The following is a 17782-nucleotide window of genomic DNA, read 5'->3' as shown; positions in this document are numbered from 1 at the left end:
AATCCCAAATAAATAGTCTAGGATATCCTCGGAGTAAGCCTACTATATAAATCAAAGAGTGAGTATAATCGCCATTCGCCCGTTGGCACAAAGAGAGAGCGACATCTATGGGACGGCCACGGCCAAGGTTCAAATCAGAGTAATAGCATAATGACACAGAGAAGGAGACATCAGAGCGTGTGGGACCAAAACAAAGAAGAGCGAGAGACAAGCGCGAAAATAATATTTTAGGTCACGCATTGCTTTGACTCTCAAAGCACAACGGGAAAGAGCACGGCGCACGGGCACGGGCACGGGCACGGGCACCGGGATTGCAGTTGAGCATTTGATTTGAGCTGCCGCCTTGCACAGCATGGAGAGAAAGAAACCTCTGCCCACTGGGCACAGACGTCAATTCAACGTCTATTCCAAGTTGGTTCAAAGTAATTTCATTGCGTGGTAACAACGTTGATTCAACCAGTGTGTGCTCAGTCTTCGTACTTTGTCCACTAAATACTTTCCCGAACGATTTTTCTTCATCTTGAAGTGGTGCTTTTTTTTAACTGGTAACTGASAAATTGTGGATAAAATAGGTTAAGAAGAAGATGATGAAGTGATTACCTAGGGGTTAATAATAAACAATACTCGGCGGCAAGGTCCCTTCCCCGAGCGCAGGTGGATCCAGCTAAACGGTGGAACAGGGTTTTGGACGAGGACAGGAGCAGCAACGCACCACAATAATCTCTGAACTACCAGTCTACTACACCGTCAAAGAATAGGCCTAGCCATTCATTCCTAGATCTGCTTCTTGGTGTCCATATGATGCTAAATCGCTTCACAAACTGGATGTGTATCAGAACGTCAGTATGGTGAAAATTGAATAATCCAAGTGATGTGGCCACTGTAGAAYGGACATTGAATGGGCGCACAACGCACAAATCAATTTGCACTATAGGAGTGTAACCCTACTCAAATGATTATTTTGTTGGCTTTYCAAGCTAGCTGTTGTTGGAATAATACCTAGTTCTCTCATTTGGACTATATAATAGACTGTAAGGATGTCTGAAGCACTCGCTCCAGCCCAGGCGCTCTACATCGGCATGGAGGTGGTGATTGCCGTCTTCTCCGTCCTGGGTAATGTGATGGTGGTCTGGGCGGTGAAAATTAACAAGTCGTTGAGAGACACAACATTCTGTTTCATCGTTTCTCTGGCCCTGGCGGATATCGCAGTGGGAGCCCTTCGTCATCCCCTTGGCGATAACTATCAGCATCGGACTCCAACTCACTTCTACAGCTGCCTGATGGTCGCGTGCACGGTGCTGGGTACGACGCAAAAGTTTCCATCCTGGCCCTCCTGGCCCATCGCGATTGACCGCTATCTCAGGGTCAAGATCCAACCAGGTAAACCCAAACCAGCTCATTGTGTCTTCTACTGTACACTGACCATAGCACAGGGAGTGTGGTGGCACCTTAATTGGGTGAGAACTGGCTCGTGGTAATGACGGAGTGGAATTAGTGGAATGGTATCAAATATAATCAAACACATGATTTCCATGTGTTTTTGATGCCATTCTATTTGCTCTGTTCCAGACATTATTATGAGGCCCGTTCTCCCCTCAGCAGCCTCTGCGCTTCTCTCCTGTGCCATCCCAGTTATAGGCTATTATATAGCAGGTGGGATAAATTGCACTTTACTGAGTGATGATGATGATGAGGGATGTAAGAAAAAGGAGTATCGGGGTGAGGTTGAAGCATGGTTGTATGATGAGGAGGAGGCTGTGGAGGGGGGAGGAGGATGAGGGTGTGGAGGTAGGGGGGGAGCTGAGGAAGAGGAGGAGTGGTGTGCGAGGAGAGGTGTGGGATGGGAAGAGGGGAGAAGGAGTGGTGGTATGGGGAGGGGAGGAGGCTAGCTGTGTGGATGGGAAAGTAGGAGAAGGAGTGTGCGTTGGATGCGAGGCGGAGAGTGGGGGATGAGGAGGAGGAGGAGTGATGTGGAGGAGAGATGGTCGTGGTAATGGAAGGAGGTGAGGGTGGAGGCAGTGGGTATGGAGGGTGTTGATGGTTGGGTAGTGTAGGGAGAGGAGGTGTGATGAGGGGAGGAGGAGGTAGTTGTGGATGGGAAGAGGTAGAAGCAGGGTGTGGAGGGTGAAGGAAGAGGGGGAGGAGGAAGAGAAGGAGGTGTGGATGTAATAGCAGTAAGGTGTGTTGATGGGGAGGGAGGTGTGGAGGGGGGTGTGGAGGGGAAGAGGAGAAGGAGGTGTGGAGAGGAGTGTGTGGATGGGAGGAGGGATGAAGAGGTGGGGCATGGTGGGAAGGTGGTGGTGGTTGGGACGAGGTGTGGAGGGAAGGAGGTGTGTGGAGGAGGAAGGTGTGGCAGTGGAGGAGGTGTGGAGGGAGGAGGAGAAGGAGGTGTGATGGGGAGGAGGTGTGGAGGAGAAGAGGTGTGGATGCGAGGGAGGAGGTGTGGATGTGGGAGTCAGAGATGGAGGGAGGAGGATCGGAGTGCTCAGAGGAGTGGAATGGAGGAGGTGTGGGAGAGGAGGAGCGTGTGGAGGTGAAGGAGTTGTTGGATGGGAGGGAAGGAGGTGCTGGAGGGGAAGGAGAGTGCTAATACACCTTCCGTGTCGGATGCGAGGAAGGAGCGATGGTGGTGGAGGGGAGAGGTGGTGGTGCAGAGGTGGGGGGAAGGAGTGGTGGAGGAGTGGAGGGGAAGGAAGGTGTGTGCTTGCTTATAGGTGTCTCCTATACTTCTCTCACAACATGTTTCCTCTCCTGACATTCATTTATCTGTTTCTTATTTGACTAGGATGTCCTATATCCTATCCTCACTGCCAATTCCCTGTAGGCATGGAGAAGGGAGGGACTCTGACACACACAAACGTGTGAAGACACACACACACTGACAGCTTACCATAGCAGAGCTGATACAAGAAGCTCTAATTAGCTTTTTTTTTGTCCTCAGGAATCTAGTGAAGGAAGGGTGAGAAACTAACAAGCTGTGTGGAGAAAATCACATCTCTGTCTGTCTTACTCTATCTTCTCTGCCGTCACCGTGTGGAGAAAATCACATCTCTGTCTGTCTTACTCTTTCTTATCTGCCGTCACCGTGTGGAGAAAATCACATCTCTGTCTGTCTTACTCTTATCTGCCGTCACTGTGTGGAGAAAATCACATCTCTGTCTGTCTTACTCTTTCTTCTCTGCCGTCACCGTGTGGAGAAAATCACATCTCTGTCTGTCTTACTCTTTCTTATCTGCCGTCACTGTGTGGAGAAAATCGCATCTCTGTCTGTCTTACTCTTCTCTGCTGTCGCTGTGCTGCTTTTTGCTGTTCAACTTACAGTATTTGTCCATTTTCTATGGGACTTACTGAAAGATATTAGAGGAGAATACCATAGAGGATACCGTTGAGGCCAAAACGCGTCGGCTTATTTAATTAATAAAAGAGCACCTATGCATTATAATTTGTTGTTTGTTTTTGCAGTATTTTGGGGAGACGGCTTTCTTTTTTGAAAGATGAGGATATTGGTTTGTGTTACAGTGGACCGAGTGAGTCTGTGACAGTAACAAAAATGACACACCCACTACTGGCTGATGTTCAGAGTAAAACAAAAGGTTTGGGGCTATGCTCTGAGGAGAATCAGAGGGAGACTGAGGAGAAATGGGCTATTGCTCTTGAGGAGGTAGAGGGAACTAGGAGGAAGAATGGGGCATGCTGGCGCTTGAGGAGATAGAGGGAGACTGAGGAGGGAGAACAGGGCTATGCTGCTGAGGCGAAGCAGAGGAGACAGGCAGAGAATTGGGCCCTATGCTGCAGAGGAGAATCAGAGGGAGACTGAGGAGGAGAATGGGCTTATGCTGCTGAGGGAGATGTCAGAGGGAGACTGAGAAGAGAGGAAATGGGGCTATTGCGTGGTTCGTTCGCGTGCTTTCTCGCTTTTTTCTGTTCGTTTTTTTGTTTGCTTCCTGCGGTTCAACAAAACATGCCTGCTGCGTTTTTTGGTATCTTCTTTTCTGTTACTCTTCTTGTCTCTGGCCTGAGTTTGTCTTGCTGAGTTTTGGTTTGTTTCATTTGTTCGCGGTTCTGCTCGTTTTTTTGTGCTCTTTGTAGTGTTGGCCGGTATGTGAAGATTTATCGTTTATTCCAGAGTGGTCTTGAGAGGTCTTGAGGGCATGTTTTTGAGCCAATATGTGTTATTTGGCTATGCTTCTTGTGAGGAGATTATCAGGAGGGGAGAGTGGCTTCTTCCTGAGGAGGAAGAGAGTGGTTGTTGTCGCCTGCATTTCGGTTCTGCGTTGTGTGAGGAGATTCAGTTGGCTGTTCTCTGTTTCAGGTGGTCTTTTTTGTGAGACTGGAGTGAGTGGAGAATGGGCTTATGCTTGTCTTCTGAGGAGAGGGGCTCCTAGAGGGGAGGATCTTGGGAGGGAGAATGGGGCGGGTGCTGGCTTGCGCTTATGTGGCCTTGACCCTTGCAAGCGCTGATGGAGTAATTTTGCAATGGGAGGTCTGATTGAGCTGCTTGTTTCCTGGTTTGTTTTCTTTCGTTGGTCTTTGTTCTCTTGGTGTCTGTGGGTTGTAGGTGTTAGTTAGTAGCTGGTTGGCTGCGTGTTTACGTTTGTTGAGTTGCGTTACATCTAGTGCATTCAATTATGGGCGTATGCTGAACCTGAGGAGAGTCAGTCAGAGCGGAACTTTGAAGTTGTGGTGGTAAGCGGAGAATGGGGCTATGCTTCTTGTGAGGATACAGAGGAGACGAGGAGGCTGGAGAATGGGTGGAGGGCCCTTGAGGAGAGTCAGAGGTAGACTGCTAGGAGGAGACGCAGGGGGATGACTGCACGGTAGATAGCCAGTAGGTTGAGACTGGAGGAGGGAGCTGACGAGACGGGGAGCTATGTCGCGACAGGAGGAGAGATCAGAGAGGAGACTGCTATGGCATGCGAGATAGCAGGAGATAGAGGGATAGATGGAGAGGAGAATGGGGCTATGGTCGTGCGTGAGAGAAGCAGGGAAGCGTAGTAGCTGCGTGCAAGGAGAATGCAGAGAGATGACTGGTGCGCGAGTTATGTAGAGATCAGAGGAGTACTTTGAGAAGCGAAGACCAGAGGGAGACTGAGATGGTATAGACTATCGGACGCTTCTATTGTGCTAAGGCTGCGCATTTTTTAGAAGTCAAGCCGGAGAGAACTGACCGACTTAGAATCTTGGCTATGATCTGGCTTTGATGAGAATCTTAGGATGAGGAAGTGGGTGTGCATGGACAGGGAAGAGACATGCCTTGAGGAAGAAGGAGAGTGGGGACTATGCTGCTGAGGATGAAAATCAGAAAGGAAGAGGAGGCATGAAGGAAGAGGAGAATGGGCTATGCTCTGAGGAGAATCAGAGGGAGACTGAGGAGGAGAATGGGCTTGCTGCTGAGGAGAGTCAGAGGGAGACTAGGAGGAGGAATGGGCTATGCTGACTGAGGAGAGTCAGAGGGAGACTGAGGAGGAGATATGGAGGCTATTGCTGCTGAGGAGAGTCAGAAGGGAGACTGAGGAGGAGAATGGGGCTATGCGGCCTTGAGAGAAGGTCAGAGGAGACTGAGATCGCACACTTCGTGGTTTTGTTTGTTTTTCAAGTTCTCTTGCGTTGTGCCTTCTGTCTGCTCGTTGTTTTTTTCGTCTTGTCTTTCTGTTTCTTTTTTCTGTTCGTTTTCTCTTTTGTTTTTTCGCTTTGTTCTTTTTTCTTGTTTTGTTTTTTTTTTTCGTTTTTTTCTAGTGTTTTGGTGTTGTCCGTTTTGCTTTGCAGTTTCTTGTGTTTGGTTTTGTTCGTCTTTTGCGTTCTTCTTTTTCTTGCTTGTTGTTTCTTGTTGTTTGCTTATCCTTCTGAAATATTTTTCTATTTTTTTTGTTGTATTTTGTTATATGGTTTTATACACTTATGACGCGATTTTTTTTTTTTTTTTTCTTGTTTTTTTTCTTTTTTTTTCTTTTTTTTTGTTTTATTTTGTTTTTTCTTTCTTTTTTTCTTTTTACTTTATGTTTTTTTGTCTTTCTTTTTTTCTTTTTTTATTAGTTACCTGAGGAGAGTCAGAGGGAGACTGAGGAGGAGAATGGGGCTATGCTGCGAGAGAGAGTCAGAGGGAGTTACTGAGGAGGAGAATGGGGCTATGCTGCTGAGGAGAGTCAGAGGGAGACTGAGGAGGAGAATGGGGCGTATGCTGCTGAGGAGAAGCAGAGGAAGACTGAGGAGGAGAGAATGTGGTCCATTTGTTGTAGAATATTGTTAGCACATGATATACTTGCTTTGAATCCTTTTTTAACGAAGCCACTTTGACTTGTGAGATAGATTGTGAATGGTTTAATTTGTCATGACAGAGAGAGAGCTGGAGAGAGATTGAGAATTTATCATGATAATGAGAGAGAGAGAGAGAGAGAGAGAGCAGAGAGAGCATGGAAGAGAGAGAAGGAAGATGACTGATAGAAGATCAAGAGAGAGAGAGAGCAAGCGGATAAGATAGGAATAGCGAGATCTATAGAGATAAGAGCCAGAAGAGACAACGAATGAGTAGACACTGAGAGAGTGAGAAAGAAAAGAAGAGAGAAAAGGATTGGTCTCCTGTCCTGGCAGTTAGTATAGAGACTGAATACTCCTACTTTTCTGTCTTCTGAGTGTAGTTTTCTATTAATTAAAACTTTCTCTGAGTAATCACAGTTAGCGTCATACATGCCAAATCGCCTCTTTCTACAGCGACACTATTAAAACACTTCATACAGGAAAAATAACCACATCTCATCCGACCAGCGACAGTCTTACAACGTATAATTTAAACATATATCTTCCACCTTATATAATAATATATCACATCATTGCCAGTGGCTTCTGGTATGACCAAAGGCACAAAAGGAATCGGATCCCCTACTTGGACCATATGAAAAGGAACTGTCCTAATTGGACCAGTATTCGATATGCAAAGAACTGTCCTATTGGACCATATGAAAAGAGGAGCATTCCTCATATAATGAAGGACTGGTCCACTATTGGACCAATTAAAAAAGAACTGTCCCCTAATTGGACCCATAATAAAAATGTATGGCCAATGCTAAACTGTCCTATTGGACCATATGATAAAAGGAACGGTCCCTATTGAACCATTATGAAAAAGGAACGTGTCCCTAGTTAAACGCATATGAAAAAGGAACGGTCCAGCATTGGACCATATGAAAAAGGAACTGTCCCTATTGTTGACCAATTGAAACAGGAACTGTCCCTATTGGCACATATGAAAAAAGGAACTGTCCCATTGGACCATGTATGTAAAAGGACTGTCCCATATTAGGACATATGAAAAAGGAACTGTCCCTATTGGACCATATGAAAAAGGAACAGTCCATAATGGACAATTTAGTGTCAATATTGGATTAAAATAAATTTCTGGATTTGTTTTCATCATTAAACAGTCGTCATCATCATACATGTAATATACCCTAATAATGCATCAATCTAAATCCGACCTGTAAAAAACACACAGGCTTAAGAGAGGGTAGCTGAAATGCCACTCCCACCACCTCTCACTAATCTACATGATATGCACATGGTCAGAGTAACGCAAGAGGAAACAATAGGCAGTGTGAATCATTTTGTACGTTTGATAAGAAACCATTTCTTATGTTATTAAACCGTCAGGCTGTTATGGGAGCTATGTGCGTTATCTACACTAGTGTGTGTGTGTGTGTGTGTGAGTGTGTGTGTGAGTGTGTGTGTGTGTGTGTGTGTGTGTGTGTGTGTGTGTGTCACGTGTGTGTGTGTGTTAGTGTGTGGTTGTGTGTGTGTGTGGTTGTGTTTGGGGTATACATTAGTACTGTATGTGAATATTGAGATTTAGTAAACATTTATAAAACCATAAATCACTGTCATCGCTTCGAGTGAAAATAAAAAGATTGCAGTGGTTGGAGGGAGGAGGGATGAGAAGGCATATCATGAGTATAGTTCTACATTTTGTGGTTTTCTTTTTTTTKAAAAGCTGTATTTAAAATTTWAAGAAAAGGGGGTTAGCACACACWCTACTATGCTTTTCYTGTTTGTGGTGCAGGGAGTTACAGACACAAAGTTAACATTGTATTTTTATTGTCAATGTTTAAGAACCTTTTTTTAAGACCAAGTGAGATTCTCACAAACATTTTTTGTGAATCTCACTTTTTCTTGAAGCTATAAGTGTGTGGTGAACCAACTCCATGTGTTAGGGTATAGGTGACTAACTCCTTGTGTTGTGGTATAGGTGACTAACTCCTTGTGTTATGGTATAGGTGACTAACTCCTTGTGTTATGGTGAGGTGAACTAACGTCCATGTGTTTAGGGTATGGTGACTACCTCCCTTGTGGTTGTGTGTATAGGTGACTAACTCTTGTTTATGGTAATAGGTGACTAACTCCCTTAATGTTATGGTATAGGTGACTGAACTCCTTGTGTTAGGGTATAGGTGACTAACTCCTTATTGTTAGGTATAGGTGACTTAACTCCTTGTGTTAGGGTAATGGTGACTAACTCCTTTTTGTGTTATGGTATAGGTGACTAACCTCTTAATGTTATGGCTATAGGTGATAACTCCTGTGTTAGCGTAGGTGAATAACTCCTTGTGGTTATGTTAGGTGACTAACTCCTTGTGTTATGGTATAGGTTGATAATCCATGTGTTATGGTATCGGTGACTACTCCATGTGTTATGGTACTGGTGTACTCCTTGGTGGTTATGAGTATGGGTGACTACTCCTTGTGTTTGGTTATATGGTGACTAACCCTTGTGTTATGGTATAGGTGACTAACTCTTGTGTCATGGTAGAGGGGTGACTAACTCCTGTGTTATGGTACTGGGTGACTAACTCCTTGTTGTTATGGTATACCAAAGGTGAACTAATCTCTTGTGTTATGGTAATAGGTGACTGCGAATCTTGTGTTCATGTGTAGACGTAGATTGGGATCTAACTCCTTGGTTTAGGTTATTAGGTGACTAACCTTCCATGTGTTATGGTATAGGTGACTAACTCCTTGTGTTTGGGTATAGCGTGACTAATCCTTGTTTATGGTATAGGTGACTAACTCCTTATGTATGGTAATAGGCGTGACTAAACTCTTGTGTTATGGGTATAGGTGACTTACAACTCCTTTTGGTGTTATGGTAGTAGGGTGACTAACTCTTGTGTTCATGGTTAGGTGACTAACTCCTGTGTTATGGTATGGTGACTAACTCCTGTGTTATGGTACTAGGTGACTAGACTCTTGTGTTATGGTATAGGTGACTAACTCATGTGTTTATGGTAGGTGACTAACTCCTTGTGTCATGGTAGAGGTGACTAACTCCATGTGTTATGGTACTGGTTGACTAACTCCTTGTGTTATGGTATAGGTGACTAACTCTTGTGTTATGGATAGGTGACTAACTCCTTGTGTCATGGTAGAGGTGACTAACTCCTTGTGTTAGGGTATAGGTGACTAACTCTGTGTTTATGGTATAGGTGTACTAACTCCTTGTGTTATGGTATAGGTGACTAACTCCTTGTGTCTGTGGTATAGGTGACTAACTCCTTGTGTATGGTAGAGGTGACTAACTCCATGTGTTATGGTACTGGTGATCTATCTTGTGTTATGGTATAGGTGACTAACTCCTTGTGTTATGGTATAGGTGACTAACTCCTTGTGTCATGGTAGAGGTGACTAACTTCCTTGTTGTTAGGGTATAGGTGACTAACTCCTGTGTTATGGTATAGGTGACTAACTCTTGTTGTTTATGGTATAGGTGACTAACTCCTTGTGTTATGGTATAGGTGACTAACTCCTTGTGTTTATGGTATAGGTGACTAACTCCTTGTTTGGTTGTATAGGTGACTAACTCCTTGTGTTATGGTATAGGTGACTAACTCCTTGTGTTATGGTATAGGTGACTACTCCTTGTGTTAGGGCAGAGGGTGACTTAACTCCATGTGTTAGGGTAGAGGTGACCTAACTCAACTCTCTACTCTACAGCTATAAGCGTGTGGTGACAAAGCAGCGAGCGGCCGTGGCGGTGGTGTGTGTTGGACTGTGGCTTCATCGTGGGCTTGACCCCCATGCTGGGTGGAACAACCTCTGGAGGTAGGTAGCTATGTCTTTTAAGGAGTTGTGTGTTGTTTGCTAATTGCGTGTGACATTGGCTGTGTCCGAAATGGCTCCCTATTCTCTATATAGTGCACTATTTTAGACCAGAGCCCTATGGAACCCTATTCTCTATATAGTGTGCACTACTTTAGCGACCAGAGCCCTATAGAACCCTATTCTCTATATAGTGCACTACTTTAGACCAGAGCCCTATAGAACCCTATTCTCTAATAGTGCACTACTTTAGACCATAGCCCTATATAACCCTATTCTCTATATAGTGCACTACTTTAGACCAGAGCCTATAGAACCCTATTCTCTATATAGTGCACTACTTTAGACCAGAGCCCTATAGAACCCTATTCTCTATATATGTCACTACTTTTAGACCAGAGCCCTATAGAACCCTATTCTCTATATAGTGCACTACTTTAGACAGAGCCCTATAGAACCCTATTCTCTATATAGTGCACTACTTTAGACCAGAGCCCTATAGAACCCTATTCTCTATATAGTGCACTACTTAGACAGAGCCCTATAGAACCCTATTCTTATATAGTGCACTACTTTAGACCAGAGCCCTATAGAACCCTATTCTCTATATAGTGCACTACTTTAGACCAGAGCGTATGGAACCCTATTCTCTATATAGTGCACTACTTTAGACCAGGGCCCTATAGAACCCTATTCTCTATATAGTGCACTACTTTTGAACAGGGCCCATAGGGCTGCCCGTTCAGGCTCCCCAATTGTCCTTTCAATCATGTATTTTATAAATTCCACCTATTCTAGTTCTGCTGTTTGATATACAATGTATCCTATACATCTTACTCAATTCAAAGTAAATAACACCTCTCTCTATCTCCCTCTCAATTAAATTCAAGGGCTTTATTGGCATGGGAAACATATGTTAACATTGCCAAAGCAAGTGAAATAGATAATAAATAAAAGTGAAATAAACAATAAAAATGTACAGTAAACATTACACTCACAGAAGTTCCAAAAGAATAAAGACATTTCAAATGTCATATTATGTATATAATCAGTGTTGTAACGATGTGCAAATAGTGAAAGTACAAAAGGGAAAATAAATAAACATAAATATGGGTTGTATTTACAATGATGTTTGTTATTCACTGGTTGCCCTTTTCTTGTGGCAACAGGTCACAAATATTGCTGCTGTGATGGTACACTGTGGTATTTCACCCAGTAGATATGGGAGTTTATCAAAATTGGGTTTGTTTTCGAATTCTTTGTGGATCTGTGTAATCTGAGGGAAATATGTGTCTCTAATATTGTCATACAAGKCTATGCTCACTGAGTCTGTACATAGTCAAAGCTTTCCTTAAGTTTGGGTCAGTCACAGTGGTCAGGCCACTGGGTTCTCTCTGTTTAGGGCCAAGTAGCACACTAGTTTGCTACATATTTTGTTSATTCTTTCCAATGTGTCAAGTAATTATCTTTTTGTTGTCTCATGATTTGGTTGGTTCTAATTATGTTGCTSTCCTGGGGCGCTGTGGGGTCTGGAGCAGCTTGCTTAGGGGACTTTTCTCCAGGTTCATCTCTCTGTAGGTGATTGCTTTGTTATGGAAGGTTTGGGAATCACTTCCTTTTAGGTGGTTGTAGAATTTAACCGCTCTTTTCTGGATTTTGATCATTAGCGGGTATCAGCTAATTCTGCTCTGCATGCATTATTTGGTGTTTTACGTTGTACACAGAGGATAATTTTGCAGAATTCTGCATGCAGAGTCTCAATTTGGTGTTTGTCCCATTTTGTGAATTCTTGCTTGATGAGCGGACCCCAGACCTCACAACCATAAAGGGCAATGGGTTCTATAACTGATTCAAGTATTTTTAGCCAGATCCTAATTGGTATGTCGAATTTGATGTTCCTTTTGATGGCATAGAAGGCCCTTCTTGTCTTGTCTCAGCTCGTTCACAGCTTTGTGGAAGTTACCTGTGGCGCTGATGTTTAGGCCAAGGTATGTATAGATTTTTTTGTTTGCTCTAGGGCAACGGTGTCTAGATGGAATTTGTATTTGTGGTCCTGGCGACTGGACCTTTTTTGGAACACCATTATTTTTGTCTTRTTGAGATTTACAGTCAAGGCCCAGGTTTGGCAGAATTTGTGCAGAAGAACTAGGTGCTGCTATAGACCCTCCTTAGTTGGAGACAGAAGCACCAGATCAGAAGCACCAGATTATCAGCAAACAGTAGACATTTGACTTCAGATTCTAGTAGGGTGAGGCCGGGTGCTGCAGACTGTTCTAGTGCCCTCGCCAATTCGTTGATATATATGTTGAAGAGGGTGGGGCTTAAGCTGCATCCCTGTCTCACCCCACGGCCCTGTGGAAAGAAATGTGTGTGTTTTTTGCCCATTTTAACCGCACATTTGTTGTTTGTGTACWTGGATTTTATAGTGTCGTATGTTTTTCCCCAACACCATTTTCCATCAATTTGTATAGCAGACCCTCATGCCAAATTGAGTCCAAGKTTTTTTTTAAATCAACAAAGCATGAGAAGACTTTGCCTTTGTTTTGCTTTGTTTGTTTGTCAATTAAGGTGTGCAGGGTGAATACGTGGTCTGACATACGATAGTTTGGTAAAAAGGCAATTTGACATTTGCTCAGTACATTGTTTTCATTGAGGAAATGTATGAGTCTGCTGTTAACCCCCTCTCTATCCCCCCCTTTCTCTTCCTCCCTACAGGCTACAGCAGAACGGTTCCTTGAACGAGGATCTTATCATCACTTGTCAGTTTGAGAACGTAATCAGCATGGACTATATGGCTTTTTACTTCCAACTTCTTCGGCTGGGTAACTAATAACCATCTCTTTATGTATATAACATCTCTCTTCTATTGTTGACGTGTATCAGCTGGGTATTATCATCTTCTTTATGTATGTATAGCTGGTCATTCTTTATGTTAGTATATCAGCTGGTATTATAACATCTCTCTTTATGTAGTTATATCAGGCTGCGTATTATAACATCTCTCTTTTATGTAGTGTATCAGCTGGGTATTATAACATCTCTCTTTATGTAGTATATACAGCTGGGTATTATAACATCTCTCTTTATGTAGTAATCAGCTGGGTATTATAACATCTCTCTTCTATGTAGTGTATCAGCTGGGTATTATATGACCATCTCTCTTATGTAGTATATCAGCTGGGTATTTATACATACCTCTCTCTTTATGTAGTATTATCACCTGGTATCTATAACATCTCTCTTTATGAGTATATCAGCTGGGGTATTATAACATCTCTCTTTATGTAGTATATCACGCTTGGTATATAGAACATCTCTCTTTATGTAGTATATCAGCTGGGTATTATAACATCTCTCTTTATGTAGTATATCAGCTGGGTATTATAACATCTCTCTTTATGTAGTGTATCTTATGTTCATAAGACTTGAGGTCAGGGCGTCTGATGTTGTTTGTTGAACTAAACCATTTCAGGGATATACACATTGTTGTTTAGTAGCTCTGTAGCTCAACTAGTGCATGGGTAAAACATGGTACTGGAGCTAACCTAACCAGGACCGGACTATTTTCCACTACAGGTGCTGCCTCCTTTACTCCTCATGCTGGTCATCTACACAGAGATCTTCTACATGATCCACAAGCAACTCAACAAGAAGGTGAGGTGACCATCCCCCCTCCTCCCATCTATGTAGCCTGGCCCCACCTCTGTTTGTGATATCTTGCCAATTCCTTGTCACTCATTGTCATGCCAAGTCATAAGTCTCATAAGTCACACCCGACTACCACATCCCCATATTATTACGTACCCTCTTGCTCTTTTGCACCCCAGCATCTCTACATGCACATCATCATCTGCACATCTATCACTCCAGTATTAATGGTAAATTGTAATGATTTTCACCTCTATGGCCTATTTATTGCCGACCTCCCTACTCTTCTACATTTGCACACACAGTACATAGATTTTTCTATTTTTCTTTTCTTTTGTGTTATTGACTATACGTTTGTTTATGTGTAACTCTGAGTTTTTGTCGAACTGCTTTGCTTTATCTTGGCCAGGTCGCAGTTGTAAATGAGAACTTGTTCTCAACTGGCCTACCTGGTTAAATAAAATAAAAAATAAGGAGTTGGCAAAAACAGAAACAGACTAAAACCTAGGCCACTAGAGGATCTATCTCGGGGAAAATGGATCCCCTATAAAAGCTATATAAATTATTATTTGTTAATTACAATAATACATTTTTAAAGGTAATCTTTATTCTTACAGGCTTGCACCACCAACCACACCGATCCCAACAAGTACTACAACAAGGAACTCAAACTGGCCAAGTCGCTTGCCCTGGTCCTCTTCCTGTTCGCCATCAGCTGGCTTCCCCTCCACATCATCAACTGCATCACGTTGTTCTGTCCGACCTGCGACAAACCCCTGTTCCTGATCTACATCGCTATATTACTCACGCACGGCAACTCAGCCGTCAACCCCATCGTCTACGCCTTCCGCATCAAGAAGTTCCGAGACGCTTTCCTGAAGATCTGGAAGCAGTACTTCTGTTGTAAGGACGTACCCGCCATTTTGAACCAGCCTAGTGAGAAGGATAGGAAAGAGAACCAGAATGGAAACGGGAACGGGAATCCTAATCCGAACAGAGACTCACAGCCAGCTCTATCGCCACCACAAGAAGGGCAGCAGCCTTCACTAGAGCAGATGCAGGAGGCCAAGCCCCAACGGCCACAGTCTCACAATGATGACCCAACACAGCAGGAACCCCCAATGGAGCTCAACAATATCTAACTAACCCCATAACAAAGGGGAGTTTCTAMATTGATGTGTCAGAAACCCTATGAGTTTCTGTCTTGGGAGATGAATAGAGGTTGTTTAACAGGAGTCAGAGGCATCCTCATAGTCATTCTGAATGTATAGCTAGCTACCAATGGAGCAGTGTGACATGGTGAAAGAAAAGTTTAATCAGTTTACTTTTCGTACCTTGCACCTGAAAGTCATTAGATGTGTGTGTACACTTTTTTTGAATGGAGTGTGGCATGATACCTACTGAATGGAAGGATTCAGGAGCAGAGTTTGGCAACTTGCAGGACTTGTAAAGATATCTTACAGACTGTGAAATCACATTTTAACAGCCGGAGGTGTATTTGAGTTTTAGGCGGAGGAAAAAACATTGAAAAGGAGTATTTAGCCCCACGGTGGAGGTGTCATAATACCCATAAAAGCTAGCGGTCAAACAGGTAAATGGTTCCAATCGTTTTTCCACCATTCATTTTTCCCATAGGGGATTTCAGAAACACTTCCAATAAGGCCTGTGTTTCATGTAGGTTTACCCTGGTGTGACGTTTTGATAACCATGTAAATCTCTCTCGGACAAGGTGACTTTTATCAATATATTCGCCTCTATTTACTCTCCGATTCGAAAAATGCTAATTAGCATCAAAGTAGAAATCCATGCACGCCATCTCTAGCTGACACCTTTGCTAACAGGTACTGTGTCAATTTAAAACTTGCACAAGACAGTTAACAGAATTGTCCATTTAAAGAAATGTAGCCATTTTATTCATTACTACATTTAGGTAACATGACCCTACTGGTCATTTATGAACATTTGAACATCTTGGCCATGTTCTGTAATAATCTCCACCCGGCACAGCCAGAAGAGGACTGGCCACCCCTCAGAGCCTGGTTCCTCTCTAGGTTACTTCCTAGGTTAATGCCTTTCTAGGGAGTTTTTCCTAGCCACCGTGCTTCTACATCTGCATTGCTTGCTGTTTGGGGTTTTAGGCTGTGTTTCTGTAAAGCACTTTGAGATATCAGCTGATGTAAGAATGGCTTTATAAATACATTTGATTGATTGATTCATAGTTAATCCAGAGATTCTTACCTTTGCCTCGATTCGGCAGTCTCATCCAGATCAACACGGCATTTTTAGTTCTTTATGATAGACACACTAGCAACTAATTAGCATTTCATTTTGGGGCGGTGAAAACAGGCACATATATTGATCAAATTCACTTTGTCCTAGAGAGATTTACATGGTTATCAAAACGTCACGCCAGGGTAAGYCTACACAAAACACAGCCCTTATTTTAAGTGTTTTTAAATCCCCTATGGAAAAAAATGTATGGTGGAAAAACGATTGGAACCATTTCCCTCTTTGACCGTTTAGTTTTATGGGTATTATGACTCATTCTGTGGTACTCTATTAGGGTTTATACTGTATGATAAAACCACTGAAAAGGAGTATTAGGGTTTATACGGTAAAGACACTGAAAAGGAGTATTAGGGTTTATACGGTAAAGACACTGAAAAGGAGTATTAGGGTTTATACGGTAAAGACACTGAAAAGGAATATTAGGGTTTATACGGTAAAGACACTGAAAAGGAGTATTAGGGTTTATACAGTAAAAAAGGGTAATGAAAAATGTGCAATAATGTAAGGGCACTATTCAATCAGATCCGCTTTAGCCTATAGTGGTTGTTATGGAGATGTCGGAGGTGAAACTGCTTTAGAGCTGTCAAGTCCACAAGCTGCTCCTGGCATTATATCTAAACGGACATTGCCATTGGCTGCACGGAATCCTATGTAGCCTTGTTTACAGATTCGAATGTTAGATGTAATCTAGGCTGATAGAAATCCTCATTATTTTGTTTAATGATTTTCAATTTGAGCATCGTCTATATAGCCTAGACTTTCTCGTTCTGAACTTCTTAACGTGAATGGGAGGGGTGTGGCTTTGTGACAATGATCAAGAGCAGTTGCACCGATTTGACAGCTCCAACGTAATTACACCTCAGACACAGCCAAAACATCAGCTATATACGGGGTTTCGGCTATCGCCAGTTAACGCTTGATCTGATTGAATCTAGGCCTAAGTCTCTTTGATAATGAGACATTTTAATAACAAACTAATCTGAAGACACTAAGCTTCAATTTACAGTTAACAGAACATTTGATAATGAGACATTTTAATAACAAACTAATCTGAAGACACTAAGCTTCAACTAACAGTTAACAGAACATTGGGTCTTTATGACATTGTGAAATTGGAAAGGAACTGGTAATTGATATGATTCCCATCACAAAATGAAGAAAAACACAACACTGACTGTGAGGTTAATCAATGTCACGTTATCAAATGTTTTACATTATACAATGTACAAAGATGGCTTATAAACCGAAACAAAATAATCATATTTTTTTTGTAATATATAAAATAAAATAAAATGTTTATTTAACTAGGCAAGTCAAGTTAAGAACAAATTCTTATTTACAATGACAGCCAAACCCAGAAGATGCTGGGCCAATTGTGCGCCGTCCTACGGGACTCCCAATCACAGCCGGATGTGATACAGCCTGGATAAAACAACATGAAAATATGACTTCAAAGGGTTACAGATGTTCCAATTATCAAATGATAAGGTTCATCTTCCTGCTGTTTATTGAACTGTATTGATTTGAGCTGAGAAAGGCTTAATATGAATGTAATGATGTGAATGTGAATTAAATATAGCTACTGTGGCAGCTCGTCAGCTGTGAACACATACTGTATCTTGATTCAGGGTCTTAAGACACAAGAAGCACAGCAGAGGAATGAGTGGAGCTCTGTTCTCTCCTCTCACTCCCATCTACTCTCCCCTCCTCCTCTCCCTCCCCTCTACACCGCTGCTCTCCCCTCCCCTCTACACCTCTGCTC

General features: G+C 42.7%; 1 pseudogene; it reads left to right on the top strand.

The window, feature by feature from the left end:
- Window positions 1-338: 338 nt before the first annotated feature.
- On the top strand, window positions 339-17766 carry LOC112073800 (adenosine receptor A1-like; annotated as a pseudogene).
- The last annotated feature ends 16 nt before the right edge of the window (window positions 17767-17782 follow it).

The sequence above is a fragment of the Salvelinus sp. IW2-2015 genome, unplaced genomic scaffold (assembly GCF_002910315.2).
Source record: "Salvelinus sp. IW2-2015 unplaced genomic scaffold, ASM291031v2 Un_scaffold2371, whole genome shotgun sequence".
Classification (NCBI taxonomy): Eukaryota; Metazoa; Chordata; class Actinopteri; order Salmoniformes; family Salmonidae; genus Salvelinus; species Salvelinus sp. IW2-2015.
Note: the sequence above shows the minus strand (reverse complement) of the source record. Positions and strands in the feature narration are given on the sequence as shown.